Genomic DNA, 22,555 nt, shown 5'->3' with positions numbered 1-22,555 from the left:
CTATCATGATACTTAAAAAAACCCTTTCAATGTACACTCTGCTCTATGTGACTATAGAATTTATGGCGACCACATCTTGTTGTAGTTTTTAATCTTTTGGCATTTGCTGACTATGTAAACACATTTACCGGGATAAATAGTTATTTTATGTTTTATAGTGTTTATTCTAGCCAATAATTAGGACGGACAAACTTTAAACTACAGCTATCAATAGCAGAACCTTGACCTAGGGGCAGTCATGGCTCATGCAATCGATTATCTAACAATCGGAAGGTGGATGGGTTGATCCCGACCTCCTCCAGTCCTCGGGCACGATACTAAACCCTGAGTTGTCCCTGATGCATTTGTTATCATGTTAGTTAGCATCATGTCAGATAAATGAATGAGTGTGGTTGGGTGAATGAAAGATGCTATATAAGTACCAGACAATTTACCTCCCATCTGACTCCAATAACTGCTTTGAGGTGGTTTATATTGCAAGGTAGAAAAAACCCTACATAATTCAAAAGAACCATCCACAATCACATGATCCCCTATAAGCAAACACTTGGCAACAGTGGGAAGGAAAAACTCTCTTTTAACAGGCAGAACCAGGCTCGGGGAGGGGCGGCCATCTGTTGTGACGGTTTGGGGGATGAAGGGAAAGAGAAGAGAGCAGAGAGAAACAGGACAAAAGGGAAACTGTAGGACAGAGTTTGCTTTATTTAATCATTAGAAATAATTAGTGGTGTATAAACAGACAGAGTTTGAAAACAGATAAATGAAGGAGAAACGCTCAGTGCATCATGGAAAGCTTAGCTAGTTAAATTAGCTGGATGAGCAGCCTAGTACGATCAGACTATTTTTACAGTATTATCACTTCATAAACAGTGAGCGTGGTCTTAGGGCACGAATGGTGTTGGCTGTTTCTAGTGAAGAAGGCAATTTCAGATTCTGGGTTATTTCCCAAGGGTCACCACAGATTGATCCACCTGTCACATATTTTACACTGGATGCTTGTGTCTCCTCCCAGAATCAAACCAGGGATTTAGGTCTAAAAGGGAAATGTGCTAACTACTACTAGAACCACTCTTGCCATTTCTAGAGTAAGCCATTTAATTATTTTTCTTTTTATTCTTAGGATATATTTTATTTATACATATTTATATATTTCAGTTGGATTAAAAAACACTGATTATTTTTTGAAATTCATAGTAATCTAAACATGCTTACACTTGCTGATGTAAATCACTCATAATGAACCTAGTTAGAGAACCCGCCTTGGGGAAGAAGCACTTGAATAGGATAACTTTGTCTAGCATCGCATCGTTTCCTTTGTTTACTTTGATGTCTGACATTTGTTAACTTAGTTCGTTGGATTTAGGACACGAGCAGCAGAGCTGAAAAGCTACTATTTATGTCAATACTTTATAACCAGTCTGCATGGTGTAGGGCATTGTTTTGGAAATAAACATGTCCTCTCCAGTCTAGAAGGTCATTTCAGATGCGCTCTTATTTCCCAAGTGTCACCACAGCAAATGCATCACGGATTTTTGGCATGTAAAGACAAAGAAGATCCCGGCAGAACCACCTCTGCCATTTCTAGAGTTAAGTTATTTAAATAATTGTGTTTTAATTCTTCTTTAAATTGTCTTTTATGTTATTATTTGTACATTTCATGTTACATTGAAAATTATAGTAGGTAACTTTGGAAATCTAAACAGTTTCTATTTCAAATTTATTTTGTTGGTGTCAGCTTATTTATAACACAATAGTGATGACTCTTTGCAGGGTCATCGCTCCCTTTCTGTGAATTTTTGCTTAAGGTCCCAGACTCCACAGTTAGAACTGATTTCTACATTTCTTCTTAGGAAACCCGCGTGTCATCCGTTTGACCTCTCACCCAAGCATCACACAACACCAGAGAGAGACTGAGGGAGAGAGAGAGAGAGAGAGAGAGAGAGAGAGAGAGAGAGAGACTGACTCCCACTGTTCGCGTTGGGAGCCTGAGCGAGAGGCAGAAGCGAAAGAAAGACTGTCACACAGCCTGGCTCGCATGCTTTAACTTGTTCTCATGTAACCGCCCGTGAAGGAAAGACGCAGAAGAAGAAAACAGAACAATTGCATGGATTTACAAATGCCTTTAAATCTCGTGACCACTGACCAGGGAATATGAGCCGGCTATGAGAAGTTGTTTGATCCGACCGGACGTGCGAGCGCTGCCGGCACAAATAAACTCATGGTAGGTTTTATTTCACACAGCAGCCTGCTGTATTTTCACGGCTGTTTAACCTTTTTAACATCAGTTTTCTGCTGTGAAACCTGTTGTCTGCGCCAGTTCAAAATAGTTTATGCACTCGCTTCTCTGGCTGTGTGTCTGAAGGGAGCGGGTGCAGAAATGGAAAAGTTTATGGCTGATTTGACTGTGCGCGCACAGTGTATAGCTACGGAGACATCATAAGTATAACGGACTCCTTTCAGCGCAGAGGCGCCCGCTCTCCCTAAAGGGAATGAATAGGTCACTATGTATTCTAATCAAACCCAAGATTTGACTCATTTTAAAGCGGCGGAGAGAGCCGCCGCTCCTGAGAGTTACCGAAAAGAGCGCCAATCGTGGGCGAACATCGTGGAGATCATTCGCAAAACTATCGAGGAAATCTTATTCGAGTCGCAATCAGTGAAGCGGTCGCTTTTATTCCAAAGTAACCACAGCGAGGTCTTTGGTTACATTTCCTGCGAGAAAATGTGGCTTCCATTCATGAGATGCAGGATTTTCAACCGTGAGAGACCAAACAAAAGGTTTCCTGCTGACCAATGAGAGCAGGGGAAGCCTCTGGAGGGACGGAGCGGTCCTCTCTTTGTCCAACAACACCAGACCGACCACTGATGCCTGCCGCGAAGCCAGCCTGACCGGGGGGTGTTTGGGAGTGAGACGGCATCTTTTTGCGATTGCGCGTAAAGGCGCACCTCACAGTCAAGCAGGATCTGAAAACACCTGCACATTTATCTTTAACTGCCTGAAAGAATTTGCAGGAGGTAGACATTTAAATTAGAATATGCTGGTGCTTTATGGAGTCATGTGATGTGCTTGGTTAGGGGCTGACACATGCCCCTCGGTGTGAATCACCTCACTTTAACCTCCTTCCCCCTTAACTTTCGGCTTGGTTAAGTTAATGTGCACAGTAGCTACTACAAGGGATTTTAATTACTGTAATTGAGCTTTTAATTGAGCACAGGTAGCAAAGTGGCTGCAGTGGTCTCAAACGCTGAGAGAACTTAATCGGCGAAAGAGAACTTAAGTAGCAGGACAATGCAGAGGTGATGGGAAATCTGTCAAGAGCACTAGTGCTGGCTGGAGCAGTTCATTGATTAGATGAATGCCAGGGAATTAATGAAGTGTTTAAAGAGCTGAGACATTTATCAAGCAGAAATGCCACGCATCCTATAGCGACCATCAACTTAAATGATTTGTGTCACCATACATCTCATATTTGTGGGATTTAAGGGCAGTTAACTGTGCAAGCAATGTGAAGACGTCATCTTTTTTTTAATTACATATCATGAACTACTAAGCACTCATTCAAAAAATAAATTAAAGAACAACCCGTGATGAAATTAATAATTGCTATCATCCATAAAGAACACTTATTTTTAAAGCTTATATATCATGTCATGTTGTTTACATTGGCGCGGCAGGATATATACAGTGTGTGTGTGTGTGTGTGTCTGTGACAGGATGTGTAGCTGTTTGTAAGTTGACACAGTCTATGTGGGAAGGCGAGTCGTAGGCGTAAGTGTGGTGGGGATTCTCTTTCTCACTGCAGTATATTATTATACAGTGAGTGGGATGGATGATTAAAATGATTTAAATGCCTCGACTGAGGGTAGCGTGCGTGGCCTCTAGCAGCCTCACTGTTTTTGTTCAAGCTCTTTTTTAAAGATTTCTACCCACAACAGATTTCTGGAGTGACTGAAGCACTTTGATGAATTACTCTGGCCAGCCCAAGTTGATCTATCATATCAAACTTCTGACTGGTGTAGCGTCAACGTCTCTCTTCATACTGGGCTGATGAGGCATTCATTTCGCATCTTGAAGAAGCAGAGCTATGAATGAATAATATTTCTGTCAAGTATGAGGAGAAAGATTTTTTTCAATGAGGCTTTGATTACGTGTAAATGTGAGCACAGCGGGATTAACAGCTTCAAACACTGGTTTTTCTCCGGTCCTGAAGATGATCACGCTTCTTTCACAGAAAGGATAAGATCAGTTTTGATGTGAAACATCACGTCGGCAGAAAAATGCATATAAATATGACGTGGCGATCATCTTATTGCTAAGCAGATCACAGTCTGTATGTAAAAGATTCCTCGGTTTCTGAAAAACGATGGGGAATGCATGAGCAGATCAGCAGAAGCCAAGAAGAGAGAACTTTAAGAGAAAATAACCCTACTTCTCTCCCGATGTATGACCTCAGTATACTTTTCTTTTGTATACATTTCTTTATTTTTGGCCTTATTTACAAGTTTCAAGCCATATTTATTGCCAACACGTTCTCACTCCCTAAGGGTTATTGCAGCACTATAATTATTTTCCAAGAAAAGGTTTAAATTGACGTAAAACACATGATAAGCAGAAAATGACTATGACAAGTTGTTACCCAATAAATGACTGACAAGTGACTCCTCGTAATGGGTAAAGATTCACTTCCACTTCCCGCCCATGACATCTGAGCAAGGAGTGGAAGCGATGTCAATGGCCAAAATGCAGAACTTATGATAAAAAAAAAAACTTGCGGCTTAAAATTTGTCATCTCCAAACCGTTACGTGTCTATATCTCATTTACAAAATCGATGACTCAGACTTGATGTAAATGATTTTTCTGCTGGTTATGAAGTGGAAGCTGCTTGTACTGAACTTTGCAGCTCTCTTTTTTAGACCTATCTTTGTTCATTGCAGTGGTGAGTTGTGCGTTTTCCTTTGTTTTTCAACCCACCGTTTAGTCCATGAATAATTGCCTGGCTCCAAGTGCCTCTACTTTCACCAAGAATCTTTCAAAAGGGCCCGAGTTCATTTAAGTTGATATGAGATTTGTATAGATCACAGGAATGTAAATAACAAGCTAAAGCTGTTTAAGCAGGGTTTGTTTTTCCTAATGCATTTTCTTATGTATTCAAAATCAAGCATTCTGTTGAGCAAATGACAAAGGCTAACTTTAAGTATATTTCCAAGGATGTAGTTTTATAAACTACACCCAAGCTATAGGCTGTTATATATTGTGAGTTTGATAAAGAAGAAATGCTAACCTATCTTTGTTGGAATTTTCTCAGGAGAAGGGGATGCAATAGACACAGCAGATGCATTCTATAGGAATTCAATTTAAGTGACCTTTACCATTACAATTACCATAGAGAATTTAAAAGAAAATATGCAAAGGGCTGTGGTCTTTTCAGAGTCATGGATTTAAAGTCATTAGACACTGACAGTGATGAAACGTATCCCAATGTTTGGACGAAGGATGAATTACACACCGGATTAGTGCAAGTGCACAAGATGAACCCAAGTGTTTTGTGCAGTGGGGCAGCTTTTATTAGCAGAGAGAAGTGAAGACTTTCATGTGAATCGTGCCATTGTGCATTTAGTGTCACATGCATTTGCCACGTCGGTGCGTTTGCTTATTCATGCAGTTTTAATTTAGGTGTAATTTTCACCGGGTAATCCAGCCCATAAATCTTGAAACGTTTTCATATTCTGCTGGTGGTGTCATAATTTATCAAAATGAACTAGAAAGCGGAAGTATTAATGAACACTGGTGCATGGTCTGTCTTCCTGCCAGCTTCCTTTTGCCCCACATTTCTTTGTTTTCAGTGAGAACTCGTTTGGGACATTTTGCACCAGATGGGGCAACAGTGTGTCCCAGAGCAGCTCTGTTTCATCCCAAAAGCCTCTGATCAGACCCTGTGGCATTTTTTCCCTGGTGGTCAAGGGAAGCCAACTACCCCCCCTTCTGTTCAGATTTTAGTAGTTATTTAAAGAAAAAAACAATCTGTCCAACAGTTTCAGTAATTCTTCTCCCCTCCTGTTATCTTTCTCACTCATCACTGAGGACTCGTCTGTAAAATGCACTGAAGCACTGTACTTCTCAATGCTGGAGAGATTGTGGCTGTTTACAGTTTGTGCAGGCTTGTTTGTGTTCTCAGTCTGTTATGCTGGGCCCTGAACATTTGATCTAGCTTTAAATGATAAGGAAGCATGGACAGTATCATTGTACATCAGGCAAGTAAAACAGGGTTTGTAAGCAAAGGTGCCCTGATTGCACTGGGAAAGAGAGCACACTGCATGTCGGTAAACGTCAGCATCGGGTATGTTGCATACTCTCTGCACATCCTGTATCTGCATGTTTTGTGTAAAATGCAATCGTGTGGTTTAGGGTTACTGTCTCACTTGGCTTCCTCAAAATTGTACCTCACACCACACCACAGATCAGTGCTTTTGATATTGAACACAGCTTTCTTTTTCTCAGTGACTCATGCATTCCAGCCCTGCTCTGATAACTGGCACCCATTTTGTTCTCTTACATGGCCTTTTTCCATCCTGTAGCACAACTGTGTTTCACAAGTGAAGCATCTGACCTGTGTCTTGTTTCTTTGAAATAAAAATTCAACCACTGCTGCAGGATGCTTTATATCAAGTTTTCACTGGTGCACCGATCATTAGACATATCGAAATATGAAAAAAAAATCTGTCAAGTTTTCACCTTCCTTTCAGGCTTTTTACGAAACCTTTGTTTTCTTCAGCACTGGCTGCATGTTGCATGCTGTAGATTCAGTATGTAATCAACCCTCAGCAATACAAACCCCTCCCACTCCCACAACATGACGTCTTTTCAGTTAAGCTGTGTCCTCAGGGTCTATGAGTCTGCTCTGAGGATTAGAGAGAAACTTACATTTTTGAAAATGTCCATATTTAGTATTCACCTCTTGCTTAAATAGTTTCAGTTCTGCTTTTTCAATTTTAGATATCTGTGTCATTTTTCCTATTAGAGATTTTCAGTGTCATTGGAGCCCCGTTGTGCTACTGTTGACGCATACTGACACATCCATGTTTTCCTTTAAAAGGTTGCTGTGAAGGCATTATTAGAAATGCAGCGTTGTACAGATTCTGTACTGTTTGGTCAGTTACGGAGTTTTGCGTGGGAGAATCGTATGAAAAGAAGCAGCCATAGCGAGATGAAAAGGTCGGCACGTGTCTTGGTCCTTGCTGTTGTTTTCCACTGTCACACCACAACACATCAAGGTGAAAAGTTGCACAGAGCCAGGGCGACTCAGTTGCTCTCAGTCGCTCATGGCATAGTTTGGTGTGACTAAACCCACCACAGTGGAAAAACCCTATAATACCTGTCTTCCTGCAATGTGCATTCATAAACTGTGCCCACGGCCGCAGAGCAGTTTTGTTTTGAAAACTAATCTTTGTGGGTTAGACACCCACTTGGCTAAGAGATTTCTGGTCAGTGTTGAAACTAGAGATGGCACAATACCACTTTTTCATGTCCGATACCGATATCATAAATTTGGATATCTGCCGATACCGAAATGAATCCGATATAGTGTGTTTTTTAATCAATAAAACAGTTTTTTTAATATCTTGCTCCTTTTTGTATAAGTTCATACTCAAGTTAAAAAAAAACACTAAAGCTATTCTGTTATACCTGTATGCAAAAAATACACTGCACCCAAAATATTTCATAGTTCAGCAATACTGATCAATCTAATAAACTTAAACCTACTCCATTCTCCCTATTCTGGTATTTTAAAGAGTAAGCAACCTAACTAATAGGGCTCTAAAACTCCCAGCAAAAAAAAAAAAAAAAGGGAACACCCCACCCTCCACCTCATGATGCTTAATTGACGTAATCAACTTTAATTTGATGCAGTGTGAAAGAAAATGCACAGAAATAAATTATTTTTCAAGAATAATTAAATAGAATCAACATCTTTCTTCAACAGAATTGCAGACTGCACAGATCGTACCTTCCCAAAGAAAAAGTACTATAGCTTACTAGGGTATATTAGACTTAATAGTTACTATATACAGTAATGGACTTCTATACATTTTACATCAGATTAAAACTTTGGGTGTAAGATTTGGATAATTATTTATTAAAAGCTCGACATTTTAAATGAGAATAAGAAAGAAAAGTATGTCTTTGTGCCCTCTTTTCCCTGTTCATGCCCTATCGGCCCCCCTGGCTAAACTTTGCTAGAACCGCCCCTGCACAGTTACCAGCCGTCAGCTACGTAGAAAAGGATCCTGGTGTAGAAAGTAAATAAATTCTAACAGCTTATCAAGCTTAAACGTGCTGCTGTTGTTCAGCCGCTGCTTTCCTCTTTCTGGCGCGCAGTGGGCGATAGACAAGCAAGAGAGACGGACTCTTGACAGAAAAGCCAATCAGCTGATCATTGATCAGTTTCATGATTGAAGTAGCAGCAGGAGAGGGAGGGAGAGAGAATGAGAGGCAGTCGCTCCATATATCAGTTGTAAAGCTTACGGGAATGCTTTACAAACATTAAGAGATGAACTTACACACTTGCTTTACTTCTCTCTGGGATAACTTCCTCGGAGATGAAATGCCAGATTGGTAGCAAGGCTACAAATACACACAGCCACTCTATCACATGACGCGTTCTGTGAGGTGCTTTTTTTGATATTTAATGGATCGGATTACATTTTTTATTTCTCCGATATCCGTAATTTACATCAGTATCGGACCAATACCGATACATAATATCGGATCGGTCCATCTCTAGTTGAAACCCTCAAAATCTGTAAAGTGTTTACCCTCCCTATATGTCAACAGAATATTGTCAACAAAACAAAAAACGTCCACCTTGTTTTTATTTTCTGTATTCAAAGATTTTCTCTAATTTAAAACTGAATATTTTTTTGTGTTTTCAATGTTTGAGCAAAACAAGTAATTTGAAGACTTTATTTGCCAGAGGTTTATTATTCAACTAATTCTATGTCCTGTGAAGACTGCACATCTTGCAGACTTTAGTGGAAACATACATGTATCTCATTAGTATGCAAAAGAGCTCTTTGCGTCACCGTAAACAAACCGGCTGTCAGAAGCTGTGTTGTTCTCTATGTCTATTTAAAAGTCTTAGGCCATTCAAGCAGTCTATCAAAAGAGATGTCAGCTCTTAAATGTCGTCTTCAGCTTCTCGCCTGTCACAGGAAATCCTTTGTTGCCTTTGTAAATTTTCATAAACAGACTGGTGTTTTTGTAAGCTTGCGTCTAAGTGACAGCGGGCTTCGGTGTATGTGTCACGGCGAGTGAGGTGAGCCGTGTGGAGGAAATGGAGGATCCAAACGCAGGCAGTCGTGAAGGTGTGAAGGTGGTTTATTGAGCATGAAAGTAAATACAAAACGGCAAAGGGAGCTATGACTAACTAGACTGGGAACAAACTACAGAACACGAACCTGAACATGAGCAGAAACACTTAGCGGTTGACAGCAGGGAAACACACAGATGACGCAGGGTGGAATACACAGACGGACCAGCAACTACAATGACGGCAGACATGACTTAAATACACAGAGAATCACAGGGGAATTACACACAGGTGGTGGACACAGCTGGGAATAATCAACAAGACGAGACAAAGGTAAAACTGAACACACTCACATGAGACGCAGACCATCACAATAAAACAGGAACAAGCAACCATCACACTAAGACACAAACTCGACATAGAGAGACAGACAGAAAATGGCACATGGAGCTAGACAAATACTAAGCAGACACAACTGAAGAACAAATCCTAAACACCACAGAAACATGAAACTCAAATAATAAACATCATCATAATCAACACTACAAGAGAACAAGAAAACAATCCCTGATGCAAACTAAAACCAAAACATAATAAAACTCAAACTACTGGGTCCGACGGACCCAGAACCGTGACAGTACCCCCCCTCTAAGGGCTGGCTCCCGACAGCCCCAAACAAAAAAAGCACAAAGCACCAAGCCAGGGCGGGCGGAGGGGGTCCAGGAAGGAGGGTCTGAAACAAAAAAAACAAGGAGCACAAGAGACCAGAATAAACCAAAAACAGGCCAACACAAAACAAGACCATTCACGAGTCCACAGTAAAGTCCGGGGGCCGACAACACAAGAGCCGAAACAGTTCAGGGGGCCGACCCTGCACACGGCAACGGCGGCGACGGGCAAACAGTTCCGGAGGCCGACCACGTGGAAGGCAGTGGCGGCCACCGAGCAGGTCCGGAGGACGGCCGCGATGCCAGCGGCGGCGACGAACACCTTCCGGAGGCCGTCCCCGAAGGCCATGATGCCATCTCAGAGGCCCGGAAAACGGCCGGCAGAGGCGAGGCGGAACGGGTCGAGCTGGCACCGACGGCGGCGTGGCAACCACAGGACCAGACGAGGCAGGACCAGGCGAGGACGGACCAGGCGAGGACGGACCAGGCGAGGACGGACCAGGCGAGGACGATGAAGACGGCAGCGGGACGGCTGCGGAACGGCTGCGGAACCTGACGGCGGTGATGCTGCAGAAGGTGATGTGGAGATGTGCTGGCTGGGTCCTCCAGGACCACCAGCAGATGTGAGGATGTGCTGGCTGGGTTCTCCTAAACCCCCAGCAGACGACACTTGAGGCTGGCTGGGTTCTCCTAAACCCCCAGCAGACGACACTTGAGGCTGGCTGGGTTCTCCTAAACCCCCAGCAGACGACACTTGAGGCTGGCTGGGTTCTCCTAAACCCCCAGCAGACGACACTTGAGGCTGGACGGGCTCCTCAGGCCCTCCAGGGAAAGCAGTCTCTGAAGCAGCAGGTACGGAGACCTCTGCCAGTGTGGACACTGGCTGGGACTGAGCAGCACCGTGGCTAGACTCAGGCAGCAACAGTGGGATACAGTCCTCAGAGGGCTGGAAGTGTTCCCCAATACACTCAGCAGAGGACTGAGGCGGACGGGTGAACTCACTTGAGCTCTCAGGGGGTGCTGAGAGCCGAGACTGTTCAGGTGAGTTCTCCGGTGAGGCTGCTGGTGCTGGTGTCTTGACCTCTAGGGGTCCAGAGTTGGCTGGTGACTGACACCCAGCCTCTGGGGAGGCCCTAGAGGGAGCAACTGCCTCTGAGATGGCCAGCTTAAATGAACCAGCAAAAGTTTGTGTGGAGTGTGTTCCCTGCTTGTAATGAGGCTGTGAGGATAAAGGCTGGGTAAATGAGTGGACAGGCTGCTGAACTGGTGGCAACTGAGCTACAGGTAGCAAAGTAGTAACAGGTGGTGGAGTGGCTGGCTGAACTGATAAGGCTGATGACTCTCTTGCCAACTGAGCTATTGACTGGGCTATGGACTGTAACATGGTGTCTACTGGGTCTGACTGTGACTGTGATGGAGGTGATGAGTGAGTGGCTGACTGAGTTAGCGACTGCTGGGAAGCTAACCGAGCTACCGGCTGAGCAGCTGACTCAACGAACACAGCCCCGGTATAAACAGTCATATGAACTGGTGAAACAGACAGAGCGTCTTTTCCACTCACCACAGCCGGCAGTTCTGAAGTCCTATTCTCCAGCTGTGGGGCGACGCGCCGACGGCGCGATCGTCGCTTCCTCCCGGGCAAAACCTCCGGCGGGCCGGGCAAAACCTCCGGCGTCCGGCTGGGTTGGGAAGCGATAGCGGCTGGTGGGTGTAGGTGAAGTTCGTGAAGGATGAAGTCTTGCGCGAGTGGGTGTAGTGAGTCCAATAGCCAGGGATAATCCGTGAGCAGCTGTTGCAGTCTGGCTTCCAGAACGTGGAGGAATGCTTCTCCCTCATGCTCTAGCCACAGGTTGATTATTTGTGAAGCGGAGTTCGTGATGAGGTCCCGAAGCTCCGTGGGTGGGGTGAATGCCGCTGGATCCATATCTGGCTGGTCCGTACTGTCACGGCGAGTGAGGTGAGCCGTGTGGAGGCAATGAAGGAGGATCCAAACGCAGGCAGTCGTGAAGGTGTGAAGGTGGTTTATTGAGCATGAAAGTAAATACAAACGGCAAAGGGAGCTATGACTAACTAGACTGGGAACAAACTAACTACAGAACACGAACCTGAACATGAGCAGAAACACTTAGCGGTTGACAGCAGGGAAACACACAGATGACGCAGGGTGGAATACACAGACGGACCAGCAACTACAATGACGGCAGACATGACTTAAATACACAGAGAATCACAGGGGAATTACACACAGGTGGTGGACACAGCTGGGAATAATCAACAAGACGAGACAAAGGTAAAACTGAACACACTCACATGAGACGCAGACCATCACAATAAAACAGGAACAAGCAACCATCACACTAAGACACAAACTCGACATAGAGAGACAGACAGAAAATGGCACATGGAGCTAGACAAATACTAAGCAGACACAACTGAAGAACAAATCCTAAACACCACAGAAACATGAAACTCAAATAATAAACATCATCATAATCAACACTACAAGAGAACAAGAAAACAATCCCTGATGCAAACTAAAACCAAAACATAATAAAACTCAAACTACTGGGTCCGACGGACCCAGAACCGTGACAGTATGACTGAATGATCTGTACTAGAAACAGTATCCGGCTGCATTCTGGCTGTGTTTTAGTGTGGGAGTTGGACTTTGAAACTAACGGTGCATGCAGGGTGCCCGGTGATAGAAGGATCCTCCAATGAAGTCATGTTATGTATTCCTGATGAGACTAGTGAATCAGAGGAGAGGATTTATGTGGCGGTGGAGGAGCAACCACTCCAGAAGATGTTGTCTGTGTGAAGTGGTGGACTGAGGCTGTTTGTCATTGTGCTGAACATCCAGTGATTAAGCTACCATGCTGACAGACATTCATCTGCTTTATCAAGTGAATGACTTGCATGCAAAATTCATTTGGCTCCAGTAAACAATGGGAAGTTTAATGGCAAGTCACATGCTTCATCTTCTTTTTGGTGTAATCCCATAAGTCACAAAGGTTTGCTAGTCAAACAGTGGTTTGTCTCTGGTTCCTTGCAAATTTAAAGCAATGAATAAAAAAAATTATAAGCTACTACATGTACTGCTAAGTGGGAAAAATTAAAGGTAAGGAAAAAAAATCACATGAAAAACAACCTGTTTTCAAGCAGCATGCGAGTTTTAATGTGCAGAAATGACTGTTGTGAGAAACAATTTCAAATTTCTTCAATAACGCAACAAACCTTGTGCTACTGAGACATCTCACTGGGACTTTGAGGTGCTAAGTCTGGCAACTCACGGTTGCGTGACACTGCCAAGCTGGGGGTCATTGCTTGTATTAATGATGCATGGGGAGCTGAACTGGCTTTTATTTCCCACACCATCTGTATCCAGTTGTGCCATGTAGATGGATTTTGGCGAGCTGAACAACCCCCCTTAGCAGCCAGTGGTATGATTTATGGGACTGTGGCACAAAGGGATAATGTGTGCAGAGAAAACTATTTGCAATTATGCAAATATCCACATTCACGATATACATCTTATTTATTTAATGCAAGGTTTAATATTGTGTTTTCCACTAAATATTCAAAAAGAAGTTCAGTGATTTCAACTGTTTTTGTTTAGTAAAAGCAGAGACATTTATATCTCTCAGGAGAACATAAAAACTGAAAAGGGTTGGAAAAGGAAGAAAATGTAATTTAGATAATTGAGAAATAATTGAACAAAGGTTTGTGAAACCACTAGGTCTAGATGTGTAGTATGATATTAAAATAAGTAGTGATAAAGAATCTTAGTAAAGCAGAGAGAAAAAATGGCTGATATCAAGAAATCCTACCAGTGGCTGGGCAAAGCAGGATTGAAGCACAAGAATCATGTGTATATGAAATATTTTAAACTATTTATATTCACAATATTATTGGATGACCACCTTTATTCCTAAAAGCAACTCTTTTTGGCAAGTTTTCTTTCAACAGTCTTCAGGAAGCTCTCAGGAAGATCATGAAGCCTGGTTCTCCGGGCTTCATGATCAATCATTTCTGCTGAGGCTTTAGCCAAAAGTAAAGCGGATCAGCTGAAAGGTGAGATTTATCTCTCAGATACTGTGTCTGATCTTTTTCCTATTTCTTAAGGACATGACTTATACGTTCATCTGCTGTAAAAAGAATAGTTTTTGTAATTTTTTTGTTCTCCACTTGGCAAATTTACAAATTTTCTTAAGGATTGGCTGCACACCAAAGATAATTCACGATTTCCTGTAATAGCTGTTTGGAATCATCTTCCTTTTTTCAAAAATACAATTTGAGGCCTGTCAAACTGTTATCTTCAACATTTGTCATTCTATTATTTAGTGCTGAAAAACTTGTCCAGTGTGACCTTTCATTTTGTGACAAGCAATCCAAACATTTCATGAAAAAATTAGGAACTACTGTGAAACCTACTACTTCTCATCAATTATTCATTTTTTCATATTTGTGAAATTTTTCATGTTTGTGAAATATTTAATTAATATAAATTTAAAGAACAGACAAATATATACCACAATTTCTATTAAGACTAATGTGACTTAACATATTAGATCATATCTTACTTTCTTAACTATTCAGTACGCAATTACTTGAGTTTGGATGAGTCCAGCATACCATCACACTATCTCTCTATCTCTATTTATAGATATATCTATATATCTATATATAGATAGATGTGTGTGTGTGTGTGTGTATGTTCCCATGGAATTTCTTGGGGTTGCAGGGCAGTAGAAAGACAGAATTAGTGGTTCTCTGTGTGTGACTCCAGTATCTTTCTTCCAGATGTCACTCTAATGGGCCTCAGCACAGACCTGTGGGCACCTCAACAAAATAGAGCACCACAGATAGATGTGTTGATTTCCCAATTACCCCTGGCTACTCTTTTTTTGATGAGCAACTGGGAAACCTTTCAGTGTCCCAGTCATTTCTCACCTGTGAGATGGGATTTTTTAAAATAACCGCACTATGCTGAAAGCTTTTGCTTTTGGTTGTGTGTTACTCTGTGTTACTTGCAATGTACCTTAACGCAAGGTTAAAGCTGCAATTAGAAGTACCAACAGCAACAGCTCGGGGGCTTATTTAACCCAAAGAAGAGGATGCATCTTAGCATGCACATGCAACTTGGCAGCACGTCTGGTTTAGCTGAAAGGCCAACACCGAGTTCCGTTTACCAGACAGGTCCCAAATGTTTAGCTAAAGTGTCAGACGTACCTGTAAGGCTGTTTACTTTTTTGTGAATTTTTGGCAGTGAGGACACAGATGTGGCTTGGGTCACAAGGGATTTGTACAAATGTTATTTCCATCGCTTTAGCTATCATTTCGTGGGATTATCCCTGCCAAGTTAATTTGGAGCTGGAGTTTTATATCTGTGCCGGCAGCTGCTGCCAATATGAACCTTTGGTGTAGCAGAGAAATTGTTACACTTTGCAAGACGGATGTGCTGTTGTAGTTAGAGCATCCCTCAGCCTGCTGCAATTCATCAGGATATGGCCAAGCAGGTAGAATTGTGTATATATAATCTACTTCTAGGAGGAACAGGACAGATGTATTACCGTGATTTACCTGACACTCAAATTACAGTGTAAGTAATCCTTCTGCTAGAGGTGAAACATAGTGACAGCCTTATAAATTAAAATATACAATGGAATTAATCCTAGCTATTAAAAAGGAGACCTCTTAATGCTCACCTTTAATTTGGAAAATTAACCTGCCTGGCTGTCTGTTAAGCCTGTCCAAGCCTTCGTTACTGTTGAGTCATTTGTATAATGTAGCAGGGACAAAAAAATAAAGCACAGCACCTTATAAGCTGAAAACCTACAGGCCAATTTATTATTATAGATCCGGTGGGATGCCCTTGAGTAGCCTTCTTAAAACTGTTTACATCAGACCTGCTCCCTAGTGAGGGAGCCAACTGACTTAGTAATAGCTTACATTTTGTTAATTCACACGTTTTCTTGGCAGTCATAGGCTAAGACTCAAACCATGCTCATAGCTGGCAAGACAAGCTCTGACTGCTAACTAGGTGTGAAACACTATTGCATAGGCTTACCATATATGTCTACTAGAGATTCTGCTCAGAAATCAATGAATTACAGATAAAACAGGAAGCTGCTCTAAACACGTCATGGCCTTTGATGCTTCTCCTCATAATAAGATAGTAGCAGATGAAAACTTGTCTGACTCCAGTTTACTAAGTGGAGATGGCGCCTTGCTGGGTATCAAGAGCGTCCAAGTTGTATTTGCAGAGAGAGGCTGCATTTCTCTGATTATGTCAAGTTGCTTCTGGAATCCTCAAAACAGCAGGATTTTATTTTATTTCCTCCAGCTTTAGTCAGAGTCTCACAAGTAAACAAGTTTATTTGCAGGAGACTGGAGTGGAGTGGAGAATGAGCTCAGCTGGATGTAAAATTTCTATTAAGACTAATTTAATTTAACATATCAGTTTCAGTTTTATTTAGATTATATCTTAATTTCTTAACTATTCAGTACGTAGTTACTTGAGTTTGAATGAGTTCAGCATATCATCACTATACTTATATATATCCTTTAGGCAAATACAAGTTTTCTTTTATTCAGCAGTTACAAATTAAGACAAATACCATCATACATATTACAAAAGAATCATCAAACATTACATTAGAATTAAGATAATTGAATTGAACCGGGAGCTGCAATTTTAAACAAAAAATAAGTTAACAGTTTGTACAGCATGTTTGATAGTTTTAATTTCATCATGTGCTCAAATACATTAACAAAAACAATTAGATAAACTCATAAATCTGTTAACTGCCGAAACATTTTTTTCTGATCACCAAATAAGTATTTTCTTATCAAAGGATCTGCAAAAAAGGGCTGATTCAATGAATAGGAACGGTAAGAATACTTAATTCATAGGTATATTTTTTTCTTCCCTGGGATGTTAAAGTTGCTTTTAGTACATAATGCTAGAAATGGTGGGTAATTTCCAAATGTCACTGAATATCTTGTTCAGCAAAGCAGCTCAGGTAATAGTGATAGCAATGAAGAGTTAAATGTTTTCACTTAAGGTGGTAAGATGGAAAATTATGTCCCTGAAAGCTGAATAAGCAATGACTTTATAATTTTTCATTCTCAAAATACACAGTGTATATAAAATAACTCTGTATATACTGTATCTGTTTATGTCAGTTGATATATTGATTGATAGTCCAGTCTCAGATGTGCATGGTGAGATGAAAACACATTGATTCACTCTAAGGAGTCTGGGCAAGGCTGCACTCATATGCTTAAAAGCTTAGGTTAAGCAGATACAATATTTATGCTATGTAAAACTGATGCAAATATATAACAATGCATTTATATATAATAAAGAATATTTCAGGTATATTTCCCATTCATGTGGCAGTCATGCAAACCTCTTTGCTTAATCGAGCTGGGGAAAAAGGGGAACTCATTGAACTCATGCTGTTATTTAATCTTTTGCTAGTTAAATATATTTATATTGGGGTGGCTGTGGCTCAGGAGGTTCAGCACAGCAGGTCATCTATTAATGGTTTGACCTCGGCATGTCAAGTATCCTTGACCAAGATACTGAATGCCAAGTTGCTCCCAATGCTTTCATCAGAGTGTTAGGAAACATTTTCTGATCCTTAAACTTGGGTTACCATAAATATTTGTATTGGTTTCCATGTCATTGTAGTGATGATCCAAGCACCAAAAGGCCACTTGACTCAATTTGAAGTAATTTCCAAGCTGCTGTGGTGAAATAAACTAACGTCCACCATGGCCAATACCTTTAACACTTTATCATCTAATTCTTAAAAAACAAACAAACAAAAAAACAGACAAATCTGAGAGAATGACTGAAAGCCAAATTCACAGTGCAAAAACAGATAAAAACACGACACTACCATCAGAACCAAAAACCACACGGTTGAAAGATCTGTGTGGCTTCCTCCTGGCTCTAATTCTCTCCACCTGTGCTCTCAATGCGTTTCCTACATAGGGCAATGTAAAACCCATTCCCCGTGGTGCTCAAGTGACACTACTGCATAAACAAACAACAAAATACACTTTGAATGAGATCGAATCTAATTTAGATAATTATCTGTCCAACACTTTATTTGTTTCAGCTCCAGTCAAAGACTACAATAGTTTGGAATTGCTTTCTAAAAACATTCAATGCTCATGCCTTGTTTTGGGGAAGAAAACATGATGAAAATTTTCGCATAGGTCCTTTAATTTCTCAACCTGGACTCTCACCAAATTCCACTGAGTGTAAACCAAACCTTAAATATATTTATGCATGCACAGCTGCTCCATAAAATCGTATTTTAGTAGTGGTTCACCCTTTTGAAGTGTAGCGTGATTCCAAAGTATAAAATAGCATTTACAGATGTGTTTGTTAAGAGGGTCACTGGGCAAGACACTGAGCATGGAAAAATACAACTGCAGTATTGTTTTACATCTAAATTTAGTCTTGACAGTCTTAACCACAGCATATGTTTTCTTTTTTAATACAAGTGTTATTGACTGAATATAGTTTCCCCTGAATTTTTCTGCGAGCCTGTAAGGATCAAAATCTTTTATGCCGCTCTGTGGGTTGAGAGGCATTCCACTGGAAATGGTAAACATTCCCATTGGATTAATTACCAACTCCTTTTCCTCTGTTCTGTCTGTTTCTTGTCAGAATGGAGGTTAACAGTGGAATGAACTTTGGTCCACATGTAGAGAGTTTGCCTGTCAGGTCTCATAAAGCGCGAGGAGGCGAGTAGGACCAGGTGTTGGTGGATTGTTGAACAAATGAAAAGTTGGATGTCTGAAAGAAGAGGTCAGATTAGGTAAAAGGGACAAGTTCTAGCATCTTGTAGTTGTTTGTAGTTTTATCTCTTGTACAGATCTTTGAAGTTTTTACAAAAGTGTTATTGCAAGTTTGAAACTTTCTATGTCTATCTTGCATTGTTTGTGAGTAGTCTTTTTTTAAACCTAACTTATAAGAAAACAGGTGCGTTGTTGGGATTCTGATGTTGTCCGATATGTTATAGAGGTTTGTGGCTTGAATTTTCAACTTGCATTATTGCTATTTTAATCATCTACACCTTACCAGACAGTATAATACACATAAAAATTGACAATAATATCAGCACAAAAACTTTACTTTAAAATTGCAATGGCAATGTGCTGTTGTGTCACCAAAGACGGTGGGATTCACTCACTGGGGACAATGACTTTGATATTGGGATCAAATAACAGATAGGTACATTTACAGCTGCTACAATGGCTGAAAATTATAAATAACCGAAACTAGCTAATTTCGACAATTATCTGTTTATGTTTAAACTCTACCTTCCAAGAAAACAGGTGATTTTGATGGTGCACAATATCCTATACATGTTAATGGCTTGCATATTCAACATGCATTGCTAGCAATTATAAATTCCAGACATAAGCCTCCACTAACAGCTACTCTCATTACACTCAGTGTTATTCAAACAGGCACACAGAGTTCACTTGAGCAGTCCACCCAGGTGTAACATCCACCTTATAATCTAAAAACAACACTGCACATTCCTTTTGCCTTCATTTTAAACAACGTGAGACGAAGGGATGTCACGATACCCAACTTGACACCCAGTTTGATAGCAAAAGAAAATGATTATCCTGCCTACTTAAATGTGCACTGCATAGCATTAACCACTGCAAACATTTAAGCCTATGGAACGTGGGGGATTTTGTAACAGCAATGTCAGCTGTCTCAAAAGATAACACATTCAGACTAATATTGGATGAAGTTGTTGAATTGAAGCACATTCACCTTTTTAATTATTTGTTTTTACCATTTAAATCCAAACAGATTTGGATGCTGGACTTTCTGGTGCTTTCCTAAATTGGAAGTATTTCCTCCCCTGATCTGAAAAGCATGATAGCATTGTTTGCATACTGCCTTTAGGAAATAAGTTATCCCCCTGCACCTTAATGCCTTGGTTATCTATGCATCGGAGTTCAGGTTCAAGTTACTGTATTTGTACTGGCAGACAGCTTTAGCCTCTCAAGACCTCGAAATGAGACTTTGGAAACCAGTGGCTGACGTCACAGTAGCTATGTCCATCTTTTATACTATGAACTTTCCCTGTGCCTGTGGTCATCCATCAGCATGTAAAGATACAACAGACTACTTGTAGCCATATACTACCCCATTCTGCTTACAGTACCTATGATAGACAGAAAATATTTTGTGGTCAGAATTACGGTACTTTAAGGTATCACAAATATGGGTTCTGACAGCATCTCTGTTGAGATCTACCTCATTAATTGTTGCTATGCTGAGATCACCAAGGCTACAGAGCAGAAGGATAATTATCAGGTAAATTTGGTGTCCATCTGCAAAATGAGTGACTCACAGGTGATTCAAATGTGCTATTTTTCCCCAAATTCTTTGCTATTAAAAGATACAGAAGAGCACCTCATGTGGTATAAAATGGTCTTCTGTACTTTAGAAGTCATGGCAGATGGCTGCCCCTCCCTGAGCATGTTTTTGATGGAGTTTTCTTCTAGTTAAAAGGGAGTTTTTACTTCCCACTGTCACCAAGTGCTTGTTCAAGGGGGGTAATTCTATTATTGCAGGGTCTTTACCTTACAATATAAAGCAGATTTGGTGCTATATAATTAAAATCGAGTTAAATTGAATTGGATAAGTAATATAGTTTATGTGGGTTTGTACTCTTTTGAACTCATCTCTACCACCACAAACAGAAAAACCAGTCACTGTGAATTAAACTAGTATTTCATGACATCTTCTTCCCCATTCCATGCAACTTACTGACAAGTTAGTGCTGTATTCAAGATCTCTGGATCTCTTTTATCACAAAATCTGTCAGCAAGACGGATTAATATTTCACAAAAATAAGAAGAATAATCAACATAAAGGAACATAGACAGACATAAAACACTTGATAAAAGAGAACAGAGAAACTGAATTTAATTGACTGGAAGATTAGTATTAGAAAGCTTAAAACAAAGGGGAAAAAGAACAGTAGCAGGGAAAATGCTGAAATGCACACAAGGATCTCTTCAGAATTATTTTTACTCACATGGGTATAAATTTTCTAAAGTTAGATAATAAGTTGCAGACACATCACATCGAAGTTCATCCTGATAAATTATTCGTTTGAAACTGCTGTGCTAACGCTGCACTGTTTTGCATATGCCCCTCAAGTTTGAAACACCATTTTATCCACACACATACACCTTAATTGTTTATTGTGTTAAAGACAGAGCTCTTCAAATAAAACCATCATCCCTTGTTCAGGGTTTGATGTAAAGTATACTCCCATCATAAGACACATGACCTGTCACTTTCCCTGTTATCATTTTCAGGCCTAGTTTATCCTCATCATTTGTGTTCTGTTTGGAGCCCAGAACAGCTCTTCACAGCATATCCATTACCACAATCAATAATTTAAATAGGAGCCATTGTTTTTCTCTGCTTTTTAATGACACCATCATAAGCACTTATTCACCTCAGAAGGTGCTGCCACTGAAATTAAAATAATGAATAAAAGATAAGATAGTGGAAAGTGCTGAACTGGGATTCCAGCTGTCTGAGATCCCAGCTGAGAAGCAGTTATGAATGCAGGGCAGAGGCCACGTTTCTCACCACCCTCCTCGGGGGTGAGAGCGGCTGATGGTTGTGTTTGTTAATTTGACCCTGTGTGCTCATTGGTCAGGCTGAGGTCAGATTGACTTCCTGGGGATTAGATTCTGATCTTTTGGGCCACAGAGTGTGTGATCCAGATGAATGTGATGGATGACTTCTCCTTGGGTAATATGACAAATGAATCCACTCTAAGCCACAGTGAATACAGATCTTCTCCTTGTTTTTCTTATGTGTGCTTGTAATTTACATGATTGAACTGGGCCACAGACCTTTGGGGGTGCTGGAGAAGGAGTGACATATCTGACAGGTCAGGGTGCTCCTGCTCACTCTATTATCAGACATCTTTGTGGCACACTGTAGACATGCAATATAATACAATCCCCTTTTCCAAGTGTTGTCTTGTAATCCCAAACTATACTAAGGAGTAATTTCATGGTTCAGTAGATAGCTTTGGTTCTCACTTTATTTGCACTAACCAGCCTTTTTCAGTTGCTTTCAAATAAACACATCAAAGTTAAAGCTAATAATTCTCTTTTTGCCACGTTATGAGCATTTATTACATTTAAATTGTTGTTTTTAGAAAAATATATTAATATGGGTAAAAAGGTTCACCGTCTGTTTTTACAGATTCTAACACTCAACAGCATATTAGCTCTACTGTTGTTTACTCAGATTGCATAGAAAATATGTGGACATAGCCATGGTGAGGTCAAATCCAAAAGCTATAGGGCACAAAACTGTTAAGCTAAGTGGGTTAAAAATGTCTCTAGTGCCATTATCAGTCAAATTACTAAATGGTAATAGGTGCAATTGTGGGGTACCTTATATGAGTTGCTTCCCTCAGTTGTCCAAAGTAAATTTCTCCCAAGAGAACTCTGAGTATAGTCGCTGCTCCTCCACATTGAAAGGAGACAGCTAAGGGCGA

At 40.8% G+C, this 22,555-nt stretch overlaps 1 protein-coding gene across 1 annotated transcript in view; it reads left to right on the top strand.

Moving 5' to 3' along the window:
- Positions 1-1,989: 1,989 nt before the first annotated feature.
- Positions 1,990-22,555, top strand: part of chst15b (carbohydrate (N-acetylgalactosamine 4-sulfate 6-O) sulfotransferase 15b) — a 42,317-nt gene continuing 21,751 nt past the window's right edge. Inside the window, exon 1 of the mRNA XM_085360873.1 lies at positions 1,990-2,221. The gene's annotated coding sequence lies outside the window, so the exon portion shown is untranslated. The remainder of the gene's footprint in view (positions 2,222-22,555) is intronic.

The sequence above is a fragment of the Diplotaxodon limnothrissa genome, linkage group LG8, assembly GCF_057381915.1.
Source record: "Diplotaxodon limnothrissa isolate DT_005_m linkage group LG8, D_limnothrissa_male_GT1.1, whole genome shotgun sequence".
NCBI classification, from domain to species: domain Eukaryota; kingdom Metazoa; phylum Chordata; class Actinopteri; order Cichliformes; family Cichlidae; genus Diplotaxodon; species Diplotaxodon limnothrissa.
The sequence above is the reverse complement of the archived record's forward strand: the minus strand, read 5'-3'. Positions and strand labels throughout refer to the sequence as shown.